General features: G+C 43.0%; 1 protein-coding gene across 4 annotated transcripts in view; it reads right to left on the reverse strand.

Annotated features, from left to right (window-relative positions):
• The window catches only part of tab2 (TGF-beta activated kinase 1 (MAP3K7) binding protein 2), a 39451-nt gene extending 19948 nt beyond the window's left edge, over positions 1 to 19503 (reverse strand). Inside the window, exons 1-3 of one of the 4 annotated variants that reach the window (XM_078556613.1) lie at positions 19367 to 19503; positions 11540 to 11620; positions 2516 to 2628 (exon numbers count right to left, since the gene is read on the reverse strand). The gene's annotated coding sequence lies outside the window, so the exon portion shown is untranslated. The remainder of the gene's footprint in view (positions 1 to 2515; positions 2629 to 11539; positions 11621 to 19366) is intronic. The other 3 variants (XM_078556614.1, XM_078556615.1, XM_078556616.1) reach the window with 3 other exon arrangements.
• Positions 19504 to 19772: the final 269 nt, after the last annotated feature.

A 19772-nucleotide genomic window follows, 5' to 3' on the forward strand; every position in this document is an offset into this window, starting at 1 on the left:
CTTCAGTCCTTTCATCCAAGTCATTTATATAAATTGTAAAAAGTTGAGCGCCCAGCACTGATCCTTGTGGCTCACCATTCATTACATCTTGCCAGCCAGAAAATGACCCATTTATACCTGTTTCCTGTTAGCTAGCTAATCTTCTATCCATGTCAATATGTTGCTCCCACACCATGAGCTTTTATTTTCTGCAATAACTTTTGATGCTCCAAAAGCCTTCTGTAAATCTAAGTACAGTACATCCACCAGTTCCCCTTTATTCACAGCACATGTTACTTCTTCAAAGAACTCCAATAAATTGGTTAAACATGAATTCCCTCTCACAAAATCATGTTGACTCTGCCTCATTACCTTGAATTTTTCTAAGTGTCTTGCTACAACGTCTAACATTTCTAGCAGCTTCTAACATTTCCCCATCACAGATGTTAAGCTAACTGGCCTGATGTTTCCTGCTTTCTGTCTCCCTCACTTTTTGAATAAAGGAGTTACATTCACTATTTTCCAATCTAATGGGACCTTCCCTGAATCTAGGGAATTTTGGAAATTAAAACCAGCTTCAACTATCTCATGAACCACATCTTTTACTTTCCTAGGATAATGTCCATCTGGACCCAGGGGCTTGTCAGCCCGCAGCTCCAACAATTTGCTCAGTACCACTCCTCTAGTGATTATAATTTTGAGTTATTCCCTCCCTGCCATTGCCTGATTCTGGGATGATCCTCTATAGTGAAGGTCAATGCAAAATACTTGTTCAATTCATCTGCCATCTCCTTATTTTTCATTATTAATTCCCCAGTCACTTTCTATAGGACCAACATTCACTTTGTTAACTCTTTTCTTTTTTAAATATCCATAGAAACGTACTGTTTTTATATTTCTAGCTAGCTTTCTCTTGTACTCTATTTTTTCCCTCCTTATTAATCGTTTAGTTATTCTTTACTGTCTTTTATATTCTATCCAATCTTGGGACCTGCTACCATCCTTATGCAATTATATGCTTTTACTCCCGCCACTTGAATGGGCTCCTGTACCATGGTGCCGTGGTCAGTTAGCTCACCCGCCCTGCAGCTCTCACTCAAAAAAACAAATCTGAAACCTGTTGGACAATTGCAAAAGCTGAGACTCTTGCACTCCTGCGCTCTGGGCCCCCTTACCTGCCTCACTTGCAGTCACACCCTCCTGTCCCTGACCAGTGACCAAATCAGAAGACCCTACCCTAAGGGGTATGACTGCCTCCTGGTACAAAGTTTACAGGTAACTTTTCCCCTCCCTGATGCATTGCAGTGTATACAGCTCGGCCTCCAGCTCAATGAGTCTGAGCCAAAGCTCTTTGAGCTGCAAACACTTACTGCAGACATGTTTGCCATGGATCATAGTGACATCCAGGAGCTTCCACATGCTGCAGCCATGATACATCACCTGTCTTGCCATCCTTAATGTGTTTTAATCAACTACCTAATTATTTTAAAATATATTTTATTAACCTTACCACCAGTTTGTGTACTATTTTAAACCTTAGGAATAGAACAAGCCTTAACCACATAGACACTCACCAAACAGCTAGTTTCTTCCCCTGTAGCAGAGCATGAACCAAATCTTATTGCGTGAAAAAGTTAGAAAAAGCAAAGGAACACCTCCTTCCCCTCTTCACTCACCCGACTCCCAACACTCTTGCTCAAAGTCACACTCCAGTGTTAAATCGCACTGAGGTGACTGTATTTATATGCTCTGAAACTAGAGTTACAGAACAACAGAGAAAGGGATAACTAGGGAGCCATGGGTGTGTGGCTGTGTTTGGAAAAGTGCACTTATAGGAGATGCTATTAAAAGGATCAAGCAATCTTTTCCACAACTGCAACCAGGAACCCCAACTGGCCTGTTACTTTCCTGATGCCAGGGTAAAAAATCAAGTTGAAGTTGATTTTGAAGCATCCTTAAATTTAATGGTTCATTTAGGAACCAGTAATGGTACACTTTTGTCACTGCCTCATTCTTGGGTCTTCACTTACATGGTTACCCTCCCTCGACCCCCAATTCCCACCACTCCCAAGAAGCCTGTCCAGTTTTTAGCCTTTTGAGCTATCCAATTCTGTTTTCTCACCCGAGCCACCTAATTTTAAAGCCTGACAATGTAATAACCTATGACGCAATGGAGTAAAGTGAATTTATTAATTAATTGTGGTAAAAAAGTGAAAATGTGGTTTTGCCCACTGCTCTGTTACCCTACATCCATTTAGAAATATTGCCTCCCCACTATCCAATGCTCATCTTCAAACTATTCTATTTCTACAATTAACCACTCACTCCAAATACACAGTAACTCGATATCCATCTGAAGTTATCACCATCTCTTCCTGCATCTGAATTTCAACTCCTCCACCCTGATTATTGACCAATTTCCCCCAATATTTCCCTCAATACCTCCTTCTCCCTCATTAAGTTAATATACAAAAATGAATCACTTCATAAGGCATCTGGGGTTTTGCACTCAACTAATAATTAACGTTTCACTTACCCACTGCAGCCGATAAACAAATCTTACGATAACAAATCACTGTTTCCAAAGAGTAAACGTGAACAATTTGACTGTCTGTCTCTGTGGCTCTCTCTCTCAGCTTGATTCGCTTTCTGAAGTTAAAAAAATGAAATGTTTTAAAGTGGAGTTGAAAACCTACTCAAATTCATTATCTGGTTTCAATTGAAAATTACAAAAAGACAAATAATACTGTTATACAGAGATACTGTTTAATTTTTCCACTGAGGAACATAGATTCTTTGTAATTAAAACATAAATAAAATCAGGCAAGTATGCAATCATTGCTGTCTGTCATGTTGGTAGTGGGATGCACACACTCTTAAAAAGCACTTGATGCAAAATAAACCAGACTAAAGTTTCTGAAATCGGTTCTTTATCTTTTCTTCAAATTATTTTGAAAACAACCAGATACAGTTACAGGCTGTGCAGATACCGTTGGACAGATTAGTTAAAGCATTCTTGAAAGCTGTTCATTCTGCATACATGCAGATTGGTCAAATATATAAAATTCAAGATCAGGTTCGAGGGTGGCTAGAGTCCTCAAAGTGCAATTTTGGAAGCATTATAAACCTCTTCTTTCATATTAATGCTAACTTTAACTTCTCTTGTTAGCATGACAAGCGGATGAGGCTGACAGTGAAGCGGAGCACCAGAAAGGTCAAAACTGAGAAGGGAGCAGAGTTTACAAGAATGAAAGGTAATCTCATTTAAGCATAGAAAATTCACAGGGGCTTGATAGGATAGATGCTGGAAGGATGTTTCTCCAGGCTGGGGAGTTTAGAGTAAGGGGTCTCGGTTTCAGAATAAGAGTCGGTCATTTAGGACTGAGATGAGGAGAAATTTCTTCACTCAATGGGTTGAGAGTCTTTGGAACTTTCTACCCAGAGATCTACAGATGCTTAGTCAATAAGTATATTCAAGAGAGATTGATAGATTATTGGGCACTAAATTAATTAAGGGATGTGGGGAAATTGCAGAAATATGTAGCTAAGGGAGCTTGTCTACCATTTGGTTAATCTACAAGGTTTGAAAGGCCTATTCTTGCTCCTATTTCTTATGTTCTTAGCATAAACACCAAATAAAAATAATCAAAGACGCAAAAATCAACTTTATGGTATGCTTCAATCAGCTAAAGTCTGTGAATTTTAAATGTCTTTGTTACCAACCTTATTTTGCATTTATAAATTTCAGTTGTTGAAGGAAATAAATAGCAAAGAAAATGTTGAGTCACTTAATGGATTCGCCAACTCTTTTTTTTATTTTTAAATTGAGTTCACAATCAAGACACAGATCCATTGTCAGAACTCAGTTCTCCATCTGAAATATTAATTCACCTGTTACCAACAAAGGTATTGCTTGACCTGCTGAGTATTTGCAGCAATTTGTGCTTTAATTTCAGCTTTCCAGCATCTGCAATTCTTTTGCATTTTCCTTTTTTTGTTATGGTTGAACTGGTAATTCAGAATTGTTCCTAGTTCCTCCCTAGTTACTCAATGGCACACCTGATTCAAAAATCCCTAAGGTAATCAGTTCTGACTTGTAGCATTTTTACTAAAAGCTAGCATGCAGGTGCAGCAAGCAATTAGGAAGGCAAATGGTATGTTGGCCTTCATCACGAGGTGATTTGAATACAAGAGTAAAGACGAAAAAATTGTATACAGCCTTGGTGAGAATGCACCTGTAGCATGTGCACAGTTTTGGTCTCCTTATCTAAGAAAAAGAGTACAACAGAGGTCCACCAGACTAATCCCTGGGTGGTGGTTGGGGGGGTGGGGGTTGTTTTACGAGGAGAGATTGAGAAAACTGGGCCTATATTCTCTAGAATTTTGAAGAATGAGAGATGATCTCAATGAAACTTACAAAATTCTTACAGGACATGACAGGGTAGATGTAGATAGGATATTTCCCCTGGCTGGTGAGTCTAGAACCAGGAGACACAGTCTCAGAATAAGAGAAAGGCCTTTTGAGATTGAGATGAGGAAGAATTTCTTCACTCAAAGGCTGGTGACTCTTTAGAATCCTCTACCCCACAGGGCTGTGGAAGCTCGGTCATTGAGCATGTTCAAGACAGAAAACGATAGATACCTGGATACTAATGACATCAAGGGGGATAGAGCAAGAAAGTGGCATTGAGGTAGATGATCAGCCATGATCTAGTTGAATGGTGTAGGTTTGATGGGCTGAATGGCCTACTCCTGTGTTCCTACTTTAGGCTTATCAACAAAATGGGACTTGATGGGAAGCAAGAGTGTACAAGACTATTATTATCCGCCTAATGGATCATTAAGAGAAAGAGAGGATGCCCCAGAAGACTCAAGGACAGAACCTATTTGGTCAGAGGCTAGGAACTGTGCAACCAGCAACCCACCTCCTGGCTCCCCAAAGCCTGCCTACCATCTACAAGGCACAAGTCAGGAGTGTGATGGAATACTCCCCACTTGCCTGATGAGTGCAGCTCCCACAACACTCAAGAAGCTTGACACCGTCCAGAACAAATTGATTGGAACCGCATCCACAAACATCCACTCCCTCCACCACCGACGCACAGTAGCAGCAATGTGTACCATTTACAAGATGCACTGCAGGGATTCACCAAAGCTCCTGAGACAGCACCTTCCAAGCCCACGACCACTACCAGCTAGAAGGACAAGGGCAGCAGATAGATGGGAACACCACCACCTGGAAGTTCCTCTCCAAGTCACTCATCCTGATTTAGAAATATATCGCTATTCCTTCACTGTCGCTGGGCCAAAAGCCTGGAACTCCCTTTCTAACAGCATTGTGATGTACCTTCAGCACATGGACTGCAGCGGTTCAAGAAGGCAGCTCACCACCACCTTCTCAAGGGCAACTAGGGGTGGGCAATAACTACTGGCCCAGCCAGGGAAGCCAAAATGCCATGAATGAATTAAAAAAGGACAATAGAGGTACGATTACATTATTGGGTGCATTTTATAGGCCACCAGCTAATGGGAAAGATGTGGGGAAGCAAATGTGCAGGGAAAGGTGCAGAGGGGTGTAAAAACTAAAAAATAGTGATAATGGGGGATTTCAGTTGTCCTAATACAGATTGGGACAGTAATAATGTAAAGCGCAGACAGGAAAGGCGTATCTGAAGCGTGTTCAGAGAATTTTCTTGAGCAATACATTTCTGACTCAACAAGAAAGACATGGCTGGAAATGGTACTGGTTGGTTAAGTGAAGCAAACATCAGTAGATGAACATTTCGGGAACAAAGATCATAAGTATCATTGAACTTAGATAATTTATGGAAAATGATAAGCAGCAATCGAGAGTAAAAATACTTAATTGGCGGACGGCCATTTTCAGCAGGGTGAGAATACATCTGTCCCAGGTAAATTGGAATCAAAGGTCGGCAGACAAAATTGTAATAGAATTATGGACTGCCTTTAAAGAAATGGTTTAGGTACAAATGCAGTACCGTCCTACGAGGGGGGAATATAGGGCAACCAAAAGCCAGAGCTCACTGGATGACAAAAGAGAGAGTAAAATGAAGCTGAAACGGGTGCCATGTGACAGACGTCAGGTTGTTAATACAAGTGAGAACTAGGCTGACTATAGAAAGTTCAGAGGGGAAGGAGAAAAAGCAAACAAGAGGAGCAAAAGAGGGTATGAGAAGAGACTGGCAGCTCACATAAGTGGGAATCCAAGTCTTTTTTTGACATATAAATAGTAAAAGAGTAGTAAGGAGGGGTGAGGTCCATTAGGAACCAAAACGATCTACACATGGAATCAGGAGGCATGACCAAGACACTAAAGGAGCACTTTGCAGTCTTGTCCTTGCCCTCACCTTCCAGACCACCAGACTCTCAATTCAAAGAGTCATCTTCCACCATTTCCACACCTCCAGTGTGATGTCACCCCTAGCATTCCAAAGGGGCCATTTCCTCTGCAAGACCCTGGTCCACTCCTCAGTTATCCCCAACAACAATTCCCTTCCTTTAGTACCTTTCCATGCAAGTGCAGGAGGTGCAACACCTGCCTTTTACATCCTCCCTTCTCATCATCCAAGGCCCAAAACATTCTTTCCAGGTGATTTACTTGTGCTTGACCTTCTTTCAACTTGATGTACTGTATTCACTGCTCACGACGTGGTCTCTTCCAGTCACTTATCATTTCAATTTTCCACCTTACTTCTACACTGTACTTTCTGCCCCTGCCTCTTGCAGTGTTTGAATGAAGCTCAACACAAACGAGGAACAGCACATCATTTTTCCACTGGACACTTTACAGCCCTCTGGACTCAACACTGAGTTCAACAATTTTAGATCCTAAACACTACCCCCATCTTGTTTCCTTTTTCTTTGCTAGTTTGGTTTTCTCCCCCTTGTTTCTTTCAGCTCCTTTAACTTTCGGATGGCAGTTTTCAGGATTCCGCCGTAAACACTTCCACTAGGTATATATTTTATTTCTTTGCTTTTGCCATTACCACTCCCTTTGGCCATGCACCATGACATTTTTTGTCATTTAATTTCTCCTGCCCTCTGCCACATCACCAACCTTCCTTTTTGTCCTTTCCCACCATCCTCCCTTTCGCTTGCTGAAAATTTATAACACTTTTAACTTTCCCAATCGTGAAGAAAAGTCACAGATCTGAACATGAACTCTGCTCTCTCTCTCCCCACAGATGCTGCCAGACCTGATTATTTCAGGTATTTCCAGTTTTTATTTTGTGTTTAATTAACTTGAGTTTTCTGATGAGGCAAGAGTGTTGATGAGGGTCATGAGGTCAATGTGGTCAAAGGCATCTGATAAAGTGCCACATAATAGGTTTGTCAGCAAAGTTGAAATCCATGGAATAAAAGTGAAAGAGGCTGAATGAGAGGAAACAAGAAATAGTAGCGAACAGCTATTTTTCAGATTTGAGAAAGGTTCCCCAGTGGTCAGTGCTAGGACCACTGCTTTATTTAATAACCTAAACTTAGGTGTACAAGGCACAATTTCAAAATTTGTAGACACAAAAATTGGAAGTAGGAATTTGAGAGGATAGTGATCGGTTTCAAGAGGCTTCATGAGGAGAAGCAATATAAACTAAGGAACACAATTCTAAAGGAGGTGCAGGAACAGAGACCTGCAGATATGTGCACAAATTGTTGAAGGTGGGAGGGCAGGTTGAGAAAGTGGTTAAAAAGATGGAATCCTGAGTGTTATAAATAAAGAAAGAGTACAAAAGCAAGGAAGTTATGATAAGCTTTTATAAAAAAAACTGGTTTGGTCCCAACTGGAGTATTGCATCCAATTCTTCACTTTAGGAAGGATGTGAAGGCTTTGGAGAGGATGCAGAAAAAAAAATTACGAGAATGATTCCAGGGAAGATGGACTTCAGTTGTATGGATAGACTGGAGAAGCTGGGTTGTTTTCCTTAGGTTGAAGGGAGTTGAAGGGAGATCTGATAGAGGTGTTAAAAAGTCATGAGGGGACAAGACAGAGCAGATAGAGAGAAACTTTCCCCTTCGGTGGAAAGATCAAGATCAGAGGGTACAATATAAAGCGAGAGAGCAAAAGAGCCAAAGACAACGAGTGTTTTTTTTAACGTAGCGAGTCGTTAAGTTCTGAAATGCACTGTCTGAAAGTGTGGTGGAGGCAGTTTCAATCATGGCTTTCAAAAAAGTTGCAGGGGTGTGGGGAGAGGGCCCAGGAGTGAGACTAGCTAAGTTCCCCTGGCAAAGAGCCCACATGGGCTCAATGAGCCAAAAGGCTTCCACCTGAGCTGTAACCATTACATGATTTGATCTTTTACGGTGATATTCACAAGTCAGAGCGTACAGTGTGTGCCTCAGTTTCCCAAATGCCAGGGCTTGGATGATACATCTCTAAGCGCAAAAGTATTTCCAACAATCTTAAGGGCAAGCTAAAATATTTTTTTTCCATTGTGAGTGAACACTGTGCAACAGCAAGTGACTGTGCAATGAGCAAGAGTGTAATCATGTGCGAGATCAAATTCATATTCATATGCATTATATGCACAATATGAGTATAAATGAGAATGCTGTGAGAATGAGTCAGCAAATGAGGTCTTAAAAATCATGATTTGATTGAAAGAACAGACATTGAAAAGTATAGAATTTCACATAATCCTGTTACGCTGGAGTCGTAGGCACTAACGTGACTAATGAAAAGGAATAGGACATGCCATGTCCCAACCATCACATTACAAGCTGTGGCTATTTCTTCTTCATCCCTCACCAACCTAAACAGCAAAAATACTTTACTTAGTCAGCATTTTCAGATTACTTTGAAAGTGGCTGGGACCTAGAACTCCCAGTGAAAAATTCTCTTATTGGCCTATCTTGCCCATCCAGTCATAAAGAATTATGGGCCTAAATGTTCCAGTCTCCAGATCATCGGAATCCGGACGTATGACCCAAGATGCATGTCAGGACCCTGCAGAAGTCCTGATGCGCTGACCTACATGGGAATTGCCCGGGAAGTTTAAACTTCCGATGCACAATTCCTCTGCTCCCTGGGAGCCTCCACGAATACCACCGGCTCTGAGCTAGTCAGGGACTTTGGACAGTTCCATGGTGCTTACCTAGATAGTTACTCAGGAAATGTTACCCAGACTAAAACCTTAGACCTGGGTAACTGCACAGCTGACCCCCCAATCACCCAACCCACCGACCACCCGACCTGGATGACCACACCGACTGGACCCAATAATCCTCCCCATCCCAACAATCCACCTCACCCACTCATTCACTAACATTCAAAGAGTGCCCTTCAAACTTACCACATGGCAGCTAGGTGCCGTAAAAAAGGGGGCGTGGCCTGTTTTCCCCCCGACTCTGTTCTGCTCCGATGGAGTTCCCAGAGAGTCGCCGCTGCACTGCGTATTTCTGTGAAAGCCGGGATCGGAATAGCCCAGAAGCAATGCGCAGCAGCGTCGAATTGGGGGAATTTACAAGCGCAGTGGCAATCCACTTGTCCTTGCCGCTGCTCGGAACTTTCGGGCCATGATGTCTGCCTCAGGTAAGATTGCATGCCTCAGATAAAAGTCCCAAAGTTCATGGCTTTTACTGTTTTTAGATTTTAACCAAGAAGAATTCAGTAAACCCACACAAAGAATCTTATAGCAAAGGAGGCTGCCATTTGGTCCAAGGGCCTGTACTGCTTCTTTGAAAGAGCTATCTGATTAGTTCCAGTCCCCTGTTCTTTCCCCATAGCCCTGCAAATTTTCCCTTTCCAACGACATATCCAATACCCTTTTAAACTATTACTATTAGATCTCCTACTCCACCTCTTTGGGTAGTGCATTCCAGATCATAACTCAAACGTTTAGGTTTTTCCACTCCAGCGCCCATGGGTCAGAGCTTACATACAGCAAAAGCCGGCACTGTCAAGTTAGAAGGGATTGCCATGATTGATATGGGCAACAGCCAATCAGCAGGAACCAAAAACTAAATGAAAATACGGTCAGTAAAGCAAACCAGTAATTTAAATTGTTCTTCCAAAAAGATTTAAAATCATTTAGCAGGGGGAGAAGCCCTGAAATCGTTAGTTTAGACACAATTATACTAAGAAAAATAAACAAATTTTCTGCAATCAGTGTTCTGGAATTAAATGTTAAGTAAAAATAAACACAATTGCTGTGAATCATAATTTGTTTGTGTCTCTCTCGCTCTCTCTGACTGGCTCAAAGAAAGAAAGACTTGGACATATAGGGCCTTTCACAATGTCTCAAAGTGCTTCACTGCCAGGTACTTCTGAAATGTAGTCATGTTGTAAAGGAACAAACATGGCAGCCAATTTTGCAAACAGCTAGGTCCTACAGACAGCAATGTGATTATGACATGATCATTTGTTTCTTAGTTGTTAGTTGAGGCATAAATACCAGCCAGAAGTAAAATTGAGCATTTCATATCAGATTAAACACATGATACTATGACAAATATAAAATGTGCCTGGAAAACAGCTGAATATTCATTCTCAAATTTGCTTTGTCCTGTGCTGGTATTTCTGCATGCCTTTATTTTAACAAAGGTACATGTCTGTACTTGTATGAGGGGCACCAGCATTTCACTTGCACTGAAGGATACTCGTAGTGCAGGATGAAAAGCAACACACGCTGCAACAAATGCTTTCAACAGAGTAAGATCTCAGGGAAAAGTATCAACTCCCATCACAGGCATCTGAGACAGGCTGAAGCTTTGTACATAAAACATTAATGAAACTGCTCAAAGACAAACTCATAGTCAATGTTAAATCTGTTATTTTGAAATTTATGCTATGAGAAAGTTTATTTTGTTCCTGTAGTCAACAGGTTGAAAGAAAAAAATGGCATATCCACCAATTCCCACCCTATTTCCAATTGTTCATCTTTTTTGTTAATTATTCTTCATGAGTGGATCACTATGACTAAATTTTAATATCAACTGCAAGAAATTTATAATGAATTTGCTTCTACGGCATGACCTGAGGTGTAACAGGTAAGTATGACACAAACACTGAACTAAATTCAGGTCAGTGCACTGTGTTTATATATTAGATGCCTTGCAGACATTATGAATGCCCTTCAAGTATACCACTTGCATCCTATTGGTTTTGCCAACCTTCAGTACTGTTTTGTCACTCGCTGTCGTACTTTCTATCATGCTTAATTTTTTAGCTTCCAGGGACTTGAGAACATAATCTATGACTGGCACTCCAGTGCATTAATGAGATAATGCTGTACTGATAATGCCTTTCCAATGAGGTGTTAAACCGTGGTCTCAGGTAGCATAAAAGATCCCATCGCACTACTTCGAAGAGCTCCCGTCAGTGAGTTGGCCAATTCCTCAACTAAAGTCAATAAAACAGATCATCTGGTCATTATCACAACTGTGTTTGTGGGACCTTGCTGTGCACATATTGGCTGCTGCAGTTGATATATTATAACAGTGACTACACCTCAAAAGTAATTCATTGGTTGTAAAGTGCTTTGGGATGTTCTGTGTTTGTGAAAGGTGTTGTATAAATGCAAGTCTGTCTTTCTTCTTTACTTACCTCAGATTGACTCATTCTTCCCAGATGACTGATTCCTGCTCCTCGTCCACCCAAATGCATCTCCCAGATTCAGAACGTTGTCTACATAGATGACCAAGAGGGGAGTTAGTAAATATATTAATTCAAATTAAATTATAACATCTATATAAAAAACCAAAAGACACTTGACTTTCACCTCTGTTCTGCACTGCCTTCAGAAGTTCAAACTGAAGCACCTTTCCATTTCCTCAAAATTACTTTGACATTTATATATTAGTCTTAAAAATCTCTCAAAAAAATGTTTTGCTCATCTTCCTCCTTCAAGATTTCCCATTACAGTCTGCAAGACAAGCAATCAAGAGCTAAACACTCCATGCCTTCCTGAATGATTCACTCTTACAGGGAGTGAAAAGGCAACACCCAAAGCCATTAACAGAGTAATGCCCAAAGTAATACTGCTAAGCAAACTTCAGCAAGATCTATCACGTCGCAATATGGGCACAGAGTTCACTTGGGATAACTTGACAACAGCTTCTCATTAACAGCTCTGTCTCACTCGAAGATAACCAGACCTTGACCCAAGCCACAGCCACCTCCTCAAATCCTTCACTTCACTCTTTTCCCAACAGCTCCTCATCTGTGTAATCCAATTGTTGGGTTTATATGGAATATTGTCATACATCAATACAGCTCTTAAGTACCAGTATGTGCCTATCCTTACACCACTCTCAGCCAGATCTTTCCACAGAACCTCCTGCTTCTCCACAGCATCCTCCTATGTCTATGCTTTAAGAAGCTTTATCTTGCTTGTGTATTTTAAGAATTTGATTTAACCTTTCAATCACAATATTCCAAACTCAGCTTTTAGGGCAATAAGAGCAAAGGATCACATAACATAATAAAACCAAGAAAAACCAAACAATGGAAAACCAGGTATGCAGCCAGTGTCTCAACTCAATCAAAACCTGCCAACCTCATCATATTCAGCAACAGCCATATTCTTCTTCCCACATAACCAAGTGTTTCCCACAGCATGAGGCCAACTCCTTTATTCTCGCTATTTTAAATCTCTAAACTCTTTCCTTCCCTCTTCCCCATTGCCCCCTAACCTTGCCAACCGGCACTATAAAATTGTACAAAGCAACAATTCAGGTTTGGGATCCCATGGTAAAAAGGACATTGGTGCCAAAGAGTGCACAGATTCACCAAAATGCTAACAGTGACAAGAAGCTAGAGTTAAAGGAAATACTTGAGGTGCTGGAACAGTTTCTATCAGAACAGAGGAGGTCAAGAAATTTGATGCAGGTGTTTTTTAAAAAATGAGTTTTGGTAAGCTACACAGGAAAAGGCCACTTCCCCTGGCTGGGGGTTAAGATAGATATTATGAGATGATGGGAGAATTTTCTTTACGCTGAGCACCAATGCAGCATGGAATATTTAACCATAGTGAGGGTTTGAGCATTGGATTCTTTAAGGTAAGATTAGATGTTTGAAGCAGGTAAAGATACAAGGCTATGGGAAGACTGGGGTAGCTGGATTTTTTTGGATTGTTCTAAAGAGGCAAGACATGAAAATGAGACAAATGGCCTCCTTGTGTGCTGTAAACTTTTATGGTGCTAACAACCATTTAGCACTTAAAGGATAAACATTAGAGAAAGCCAAGATATGTAGAATGATAACAGAGATATGTAGAATGATAACAGAAGATTACACAGAAGGGAACACAGAAGAACATTACCTAAATAACAGGGCAATAAAAAGACTATAGACTCATCAGTAGCGAAAAGGATAAGCTAATCAGGTCGGGACAATTAGTTGGGAGCATTACTCAAAAGGACTATCATAGGAGCCCTATGGTTTATATCCAAGGATCCTGAGTGAGGAGGATAATTATAATTAACTAACTAACTATAATTTTCCAAAAGTCTGTGGAAAGAAAATGTGTGCCAGTTTAGCTGTTACCAAATTGCTGAATCTATAATGTAGGAAAAAATTAAGGACTTAAGAGAAAAATGAGCTAATCCAAGATCAGTCAGCACAAATATCCAAAAGACAGAGATAAAAGCAAAATACTGTGGATGCTGTAAATCTGAAACAAAAACAGAAAATGCTGGATAAACTCAGCAGGTCTTACAGCATCTGTGGAGAGAGAAAAACAAAGTTAACGTTTTGAGTCCGTATGACCTTTCTCCAGACCTGAAGAGAAGTGGGAACGTGATGAAATTTATGCTGTAAATTTCATCACATTTCCACTTCTCTTCAGCTCTGAAGAAAGGTCACACAGACTCAAAACATTAACTTTGTTTTTCTCTCTCCACAGGTGCTGTAAGACCTGATGAGTCTATTTTTTCTGTTTTTGTTATCTAAAAGACAGGTTGTACTTGATCAACTTTTTAGAGTTATTTGAAGGTGGTAGAGGTCATGGGTTTGGAGGGTACTGTTGAAAGAGCCTTGGTGAGTTGCTGCAGTGCATCTTGTATACAGTACACAATGCTGCCACTGTGCAATGGTGGAGGGAGTGAATGTTTAAATTGGTGGATGGGGTGCAGAGCAAGCAAGATTGCTTTGCCCTGGATGTCGTTGAGCTTCTTGAGTGTTATTGGAGCCACACTCATCCAGGCAAGTAAAGAATGTTCAATCAGACTCCTGACATGTGCCTTGTAGAAGGTGGAGAGGATTTAGGGAGTCAGGATGTTAGCTACTCGCCACAGAATTCCCAGCCTCTGACCTGCTTTCGTAGCCACAGTATTTATACAGCTGGTCCAGTTCAGTTTCTGGTCAGTGGTAATACTCAGGATACTGATAGTGGAGGATTCAGCAATGGGAATACCAATGAATGTCAAAAGGAGATGGTTAGATTCTCTATTGTTGGAGATGGTCACTGCTTGGCACTTGTGTTGCGTGAATGTTACTTGCCACTTGTCAGCTCAAACATTAATATTGTCCAGGGCTTGCTGCATTTGGACATGGACTGCTTCAGTATCTGAGAAGTCGTGAATGTTGCTGAACATTGTGTGGCATGAATGTTACTTGCCATTTATCAGCCCACGACTGACTGTTGTCTGGGTCCGGCTGCAAATTGGCACGGACTGCTTCAGTGTCTGAGGTGTTACAAATAGTACTGAATACTGTGCAACCATCAGCAAACATCCCTACTTATGATCTTATGATGGAAGGCAGGTCAGTGATGAAGCAGCTGAAAATGGTTGGTCTTTGGAACCTACCCTGAAGAGCTCCTTTGGTGATGCTCTGGGACTAAGATGATTGGCCTCCAACAACGACCATTTTCCTTTGTGCTAAGTATGACTCCAACCAAACAATGGGGAGTTCAGCTGTGACCTTCACAGCACACACACACCAGAACAGAACACCAGCCTAGCACACAGAACCAGGGTTGCAGTTGGCATTTTTAAACCCCTTTCCTTGTATATTCCTGGAAGGAAAAAAAAAACAAACAATGGGGAGCTTTCCCCCAATTCCCATTGACATCAATTTTGCCAGGTTCCTTGATGCCACACTTGGTCAAATATTGCTTTGATGTCAAGGGTAGTCACTCCAACCTCACCTTTTGATTTCAGCTCTTTTGTCCACGTTTGGACCAAGGCTGTAATAAGGTCAGAAGCCGAGTTGCCCTGGCAGAACCCAAACTGAGCTGTAAGCAGGTCATGTGTAAGTGCCACTTGATAGCACTGTCAACGACACTTTCCATCACTTTGCTGACAATTGAGAGACTGATGGGTTGGTAATTAGTCAGATGGGATTTGTCCTGTTTTTTTTTGCACAGAACATATCTGGGCAATTTTCCACGTTGTCTGGGAGATGCCAGTATTGTAGCTGTAGGAATAACTTGGCTAGGGATGCAGCTAGTTCTGGAGCACAAGTTGCCAGGATATTGTCAGGGCCCATAGCTTTTACAATACCCAGTGCTTTCAGCCATTTCCTGATATCATGTGAAGTGAATCGAATTGGCTGAAGACTGACATCTGTGATGCTGGGGATCCCAGGATGAGGTCGACATGGATCAATCACTTGGCACTTCTGGCTGAAGATGGTTGCAAATGATTCAGCCTTGTCTTTTGCATTGATGTGCTGGGCTTCCCTGTCATTGAGGAAGGAATATTTGTGGAGCCTCCTCCTGTTAGTTGTTTAATTGTCCACTACCATTCACGATTAGATGTGGCAGAACTGCAGAACTTAGATCTCATCTGTTGGTTGTAGAATCGCTCAACTCTGTTTATCACATGCTGTTTTCACTGTTGGCATGCATGTAGTCCTGTGCTGTAGCTTCACCAGGCTACACCACATCTTTAGGTATGCCTGGTGCCACTCCTAGCATGCCCCCCTGCACTCTTCATTGAATCAGGGTTGATCCCTTGGCTTGAAGGTAATGGTAAAGTGAGGGATATGCCAGGCCATGAGGTTTTACCCCCTTGTTGGTTGCCTCACCATCTGCTGCTGGCCCAGCCTGGCAGATATGCCCATCAGGACTCAGCTAGCTCAATCAGTAGTGGTGCTACCAAGCCACTCCTGGCGATGGACACTGAAGACCCCCCACTCAGAGTACATTCCGTGCCCTTGCCACCCTCAAAGCTCCCCCCAAGGTGGTGTTCAACATGGAGGAGTACTGATTCATCAGCAGAGGGTTGGGGGGGAGGGGGCAATAGGTGGCATCAGGTTGACATGGGTGAGAAAGCCTCCTAATGCTTACCATGAATTTTAATGGAGTCCGGATTCAATATTGAGGACTCCCAGGGAAACGTTCTCCCTTCTCCCGACTGTGTTGCCACCTCTGCTGGGTCTGTCCTGCAGGTGGGTTGGTGACGGTGCTGTCTGGGACATTGGCTGTAAGGTATGATGCAGTGAGTGTGACTATGTCAGGTTGTTGCTTGACTAGTCTATGGGGCAGCTTTCCCAATTTTGGCACAAGCCCCCAGATGTTAGTAAGGAGGTTTTTGCAAGGTTGACAGGGTTGGGGGAGCCACTGTCATTTCCAGTACCCGAGTCAATGTCAGGTGGTCCATCCGGTTTTATTTCTTTTTGATTTTTCTGCAGTGGTCTGGTACAATTGAGTGGCTTGCTAAGCTATTTCAGAGGGCAGTTAAGAGTCAACCACATTACTGTGGGTCTGGAGATATATGTAGATCAGGCCAGGTAAGGTACAGCAGATTTCCTTTCCCAAATGAGTTTTTATGACAATGATAATTAAGTGGCACCATTACTGGCACTAGCTTTCAATTCCAGATGTTTAAAAAATTAATCAAATTAATTAATGGAATTTAAATTCCACCAACTGCCACAGTAGAATTTGAACCAGTGTTCCTAGTGTAGGGCCTCTTGATTACTAGCGCAGTGATGTTATCACCACGCCACCTGCACCCCCGCCATGCAGAATTAAAGGGGAGATGAGAAAAAAATGTCTATCTAGAAACTGAATTCCTTACCACAAACTGTGTCACAAATCAGAACCAATAAATTCTCTAAAAATGGAATTAGATCATTGCTGGAAATGGAAAAGCTTTAAAGGTGTAAGAAAGGACAATGGGATTATTCTAGGTGGCTCATGTGGACAAATACAGTTACACATAGTTGATGGATTGAGCACTTGGTTGTTATTCTGGACATTTTACAATGGGCCAGAAGAATTTTACAGAACAGAAACCAGATAATAATTCCAGAAATGCCTTCACTAGCCTGTAACATGCTAACACAATTTCCCATATCTTGACTTTTCTGCATGTGTACAATTCAAGGTTCACCTCTCACAAAAAGCCTGGGCTGTTGTCCTTCCTTATTCAGTCACAATAAGATAAGGCATAAGGCTCACAGAAAGAACAGTCCAGTCAAATGCCACCAATGGCTCAGCAATAGCATACTCCCTTTGGAGTCCAAGGTCTTCAGCACTAAGGCCTGGCTGACATTCCAACAATGTAGCACCGCCTTAGTACTGCATTGGAGATGTCACCTTTCGGATGAGATGTTAAACCGAGACACCGTCTGTCCTCTGAGGTGAATGTAAAAGTTTCCAAGCACTATTTCAAAGAAGAACAGGGTAGCTATCCCTGGTGCTCCAGTCAGTATTTATTCTTCAGCCAACCTCCCTAAAAGCAGTATATCTGGTCATTATCACCTTGCTATTTGTGGGAACTTGTTGCGTGTAACTTGGCTTGCACATTTCCTGCCTTACAACAGTGACTATGTTCCAAAAGTACTTAATTGGTTAAGTGCTTTGGTGCATCCTGAAAGATGCTACTAGACAAGTCTTTTTTTTAAAATGCCACTAAATGGCTAAACGTGTTGAAATGGGTTTGCAATTAATGTGACTTAAGCACAGAAGTTAGTATCACTCAGGATGTACAGTTACCTTCATTATCACTTGCATGAAAAGTCCTAAAAAAAAGGCAAACCAGCTACAGTACATATTTTAAGATAATTGGCAAAAGAATCAAGAGGGAGATGAGGAGAACTTTGTTACAGTGAATTATGATGATCTGGAATGCATTGCTGAAAGTGGAAGCAGATTCAATAATAACTTTCAAAGTTACCCGAGAAGGAAAAATTGCAGGCCAATGGCAAAAAGGGGGTGGGATTAACTGGTTAGAGCCAGCACAGGCACCATTGGTTGAATGGCCTCCTCCTGTATTGGAAGGTTCCATAATTCAATATTTATTTTGATCAGTAGAGTAATTGACATGCAGAAATTCATCAATGTGTTTAGAGTCCAATCAGCTTAAATAAAGACTGAGGAAAAAATGGGTTAGAGATCCTCAAGTAGGCTCTACTGGAGCTTGACCAGTCCTCTATTTGCCCAGGTAGGATCGAACTAGGTGGTCACTGGCTGGCAGACTTATCTGGAGTGGAGTACTCAGCAGCCCTGATCCAAATTAACAGGTCCACCTCTCCTGAGCTCAGCTATGATAACAAGACATGTCAGGTTGTGCCAGAAGTACCGAGGCCTTGCCGAGCTTAAGCCGCAGGTTACTAAGACAGCCACAAAAGGACTGACAAGGTTGCAATCTTCCATTGTTAGGCAAGTCAACTTCAATCCAACTCAACTACAAACACATGCAGCTCAGATTTGCCCACCCCCAAGGAACAATTCAAAGGTTGTCATTATAACAACTGATGACATCCACTGACACTGACTGGGGCAGGACACTCTGGCCACGCTGACCCACACTAACAGGGGGCCTGGGGCAGGACACTCTGGCCACGCTGACCCACACTAACAGGGGGCCTGGGGCAGGACACTCTGGCCACGCTGACCCACACTAACAGGGGGCCTGGGGCAGGACACTCTGGCCACGCTGACCCACACTAACAGGGGGCCTGGGGCAGGACACTCTGGCCACGCTGACCCACACTAGCAGGGGGCCTGGGGCAGGACACTCTGGCCACGCTGACCCACACTAGCAGGGGGCCTGGGGCAGGACACTCTGGCCACGCTGACCCACACTAGCAGGGGGCCTGGGGCAGGACACTCTGGCCACGCTGACCCACACTAGCAGGGGGCCTGGGGCAGGACACTCTGGCCACGCTGACCCACACTAGCAGGGGGCCTGGGGCAGGACACTCTGGCCACGCTGACCCACACTAGCAGGGGGCCTGGGGCAGGACACTCTGGCCACGCTGACCCACACTAACACCAGACCTGGGGCCTATACCTGACGGTGGTGGTAGTGACCCACACTAAGAGCTGGCCACTGCCGGGCGCCCTGTGTCAGCCGGGCTGCACGGCTCGGCCAGTCCCGGATTCCGGGCCCCGCTGCGGGGGTTCGTCTCTCGCCCGCCACCTCCGCGGTCACTACGGGTCGCGCGATGCGGCGCCACACCGCCACCTCCCCCACTTACCGCTGCTCCTCCCCCGCGTCTCCAATCGGATAGCGGCCGGCTCCACCCACCCAGCCGGGCCGCTCCTACCCGCGGCCGTCACCGATCCAAGCGAAACCAAAATACCAGCACAACATGGCGGGGGCCTGGCGCCAAACCTCGCGAGAGCGGCGACCTTTCGCGAGAGCGGCGAGATCTCGCGGGAGGTGACGGAGGAAGTATCGCGAGAGTGAGGCAGGTGGTCCCCGTCAGGTGCAAACATGTCCCATCAAGTGGACCCTTTCAGAATCAATGCCCCTCCTTCCCTATAACATCTGGGAGACTCCACCATACTGGCACAATTTCAGTTATGTAGATCTGTTGATCCGGGAGGGGGTGCCTTAGGATATTAATGTTAAAGCTATGGCAGATCAACAGGTTTGATTTG

Source organism: Cetorhinus maximus, chromosome 14 (genome assembly GCF_964194155.1).
Source record: "Cetorhinus maximus chromosome 14, sCetMax3.hap1.1, whole genome shotgun sequence".
Lineage (NCBI taxonomy): Eukaryota > Metazoa > Chordata > Chondrichthyes > Lamniformes > Cetorhinidae > Cetorhinus > Cetorhinus maximus.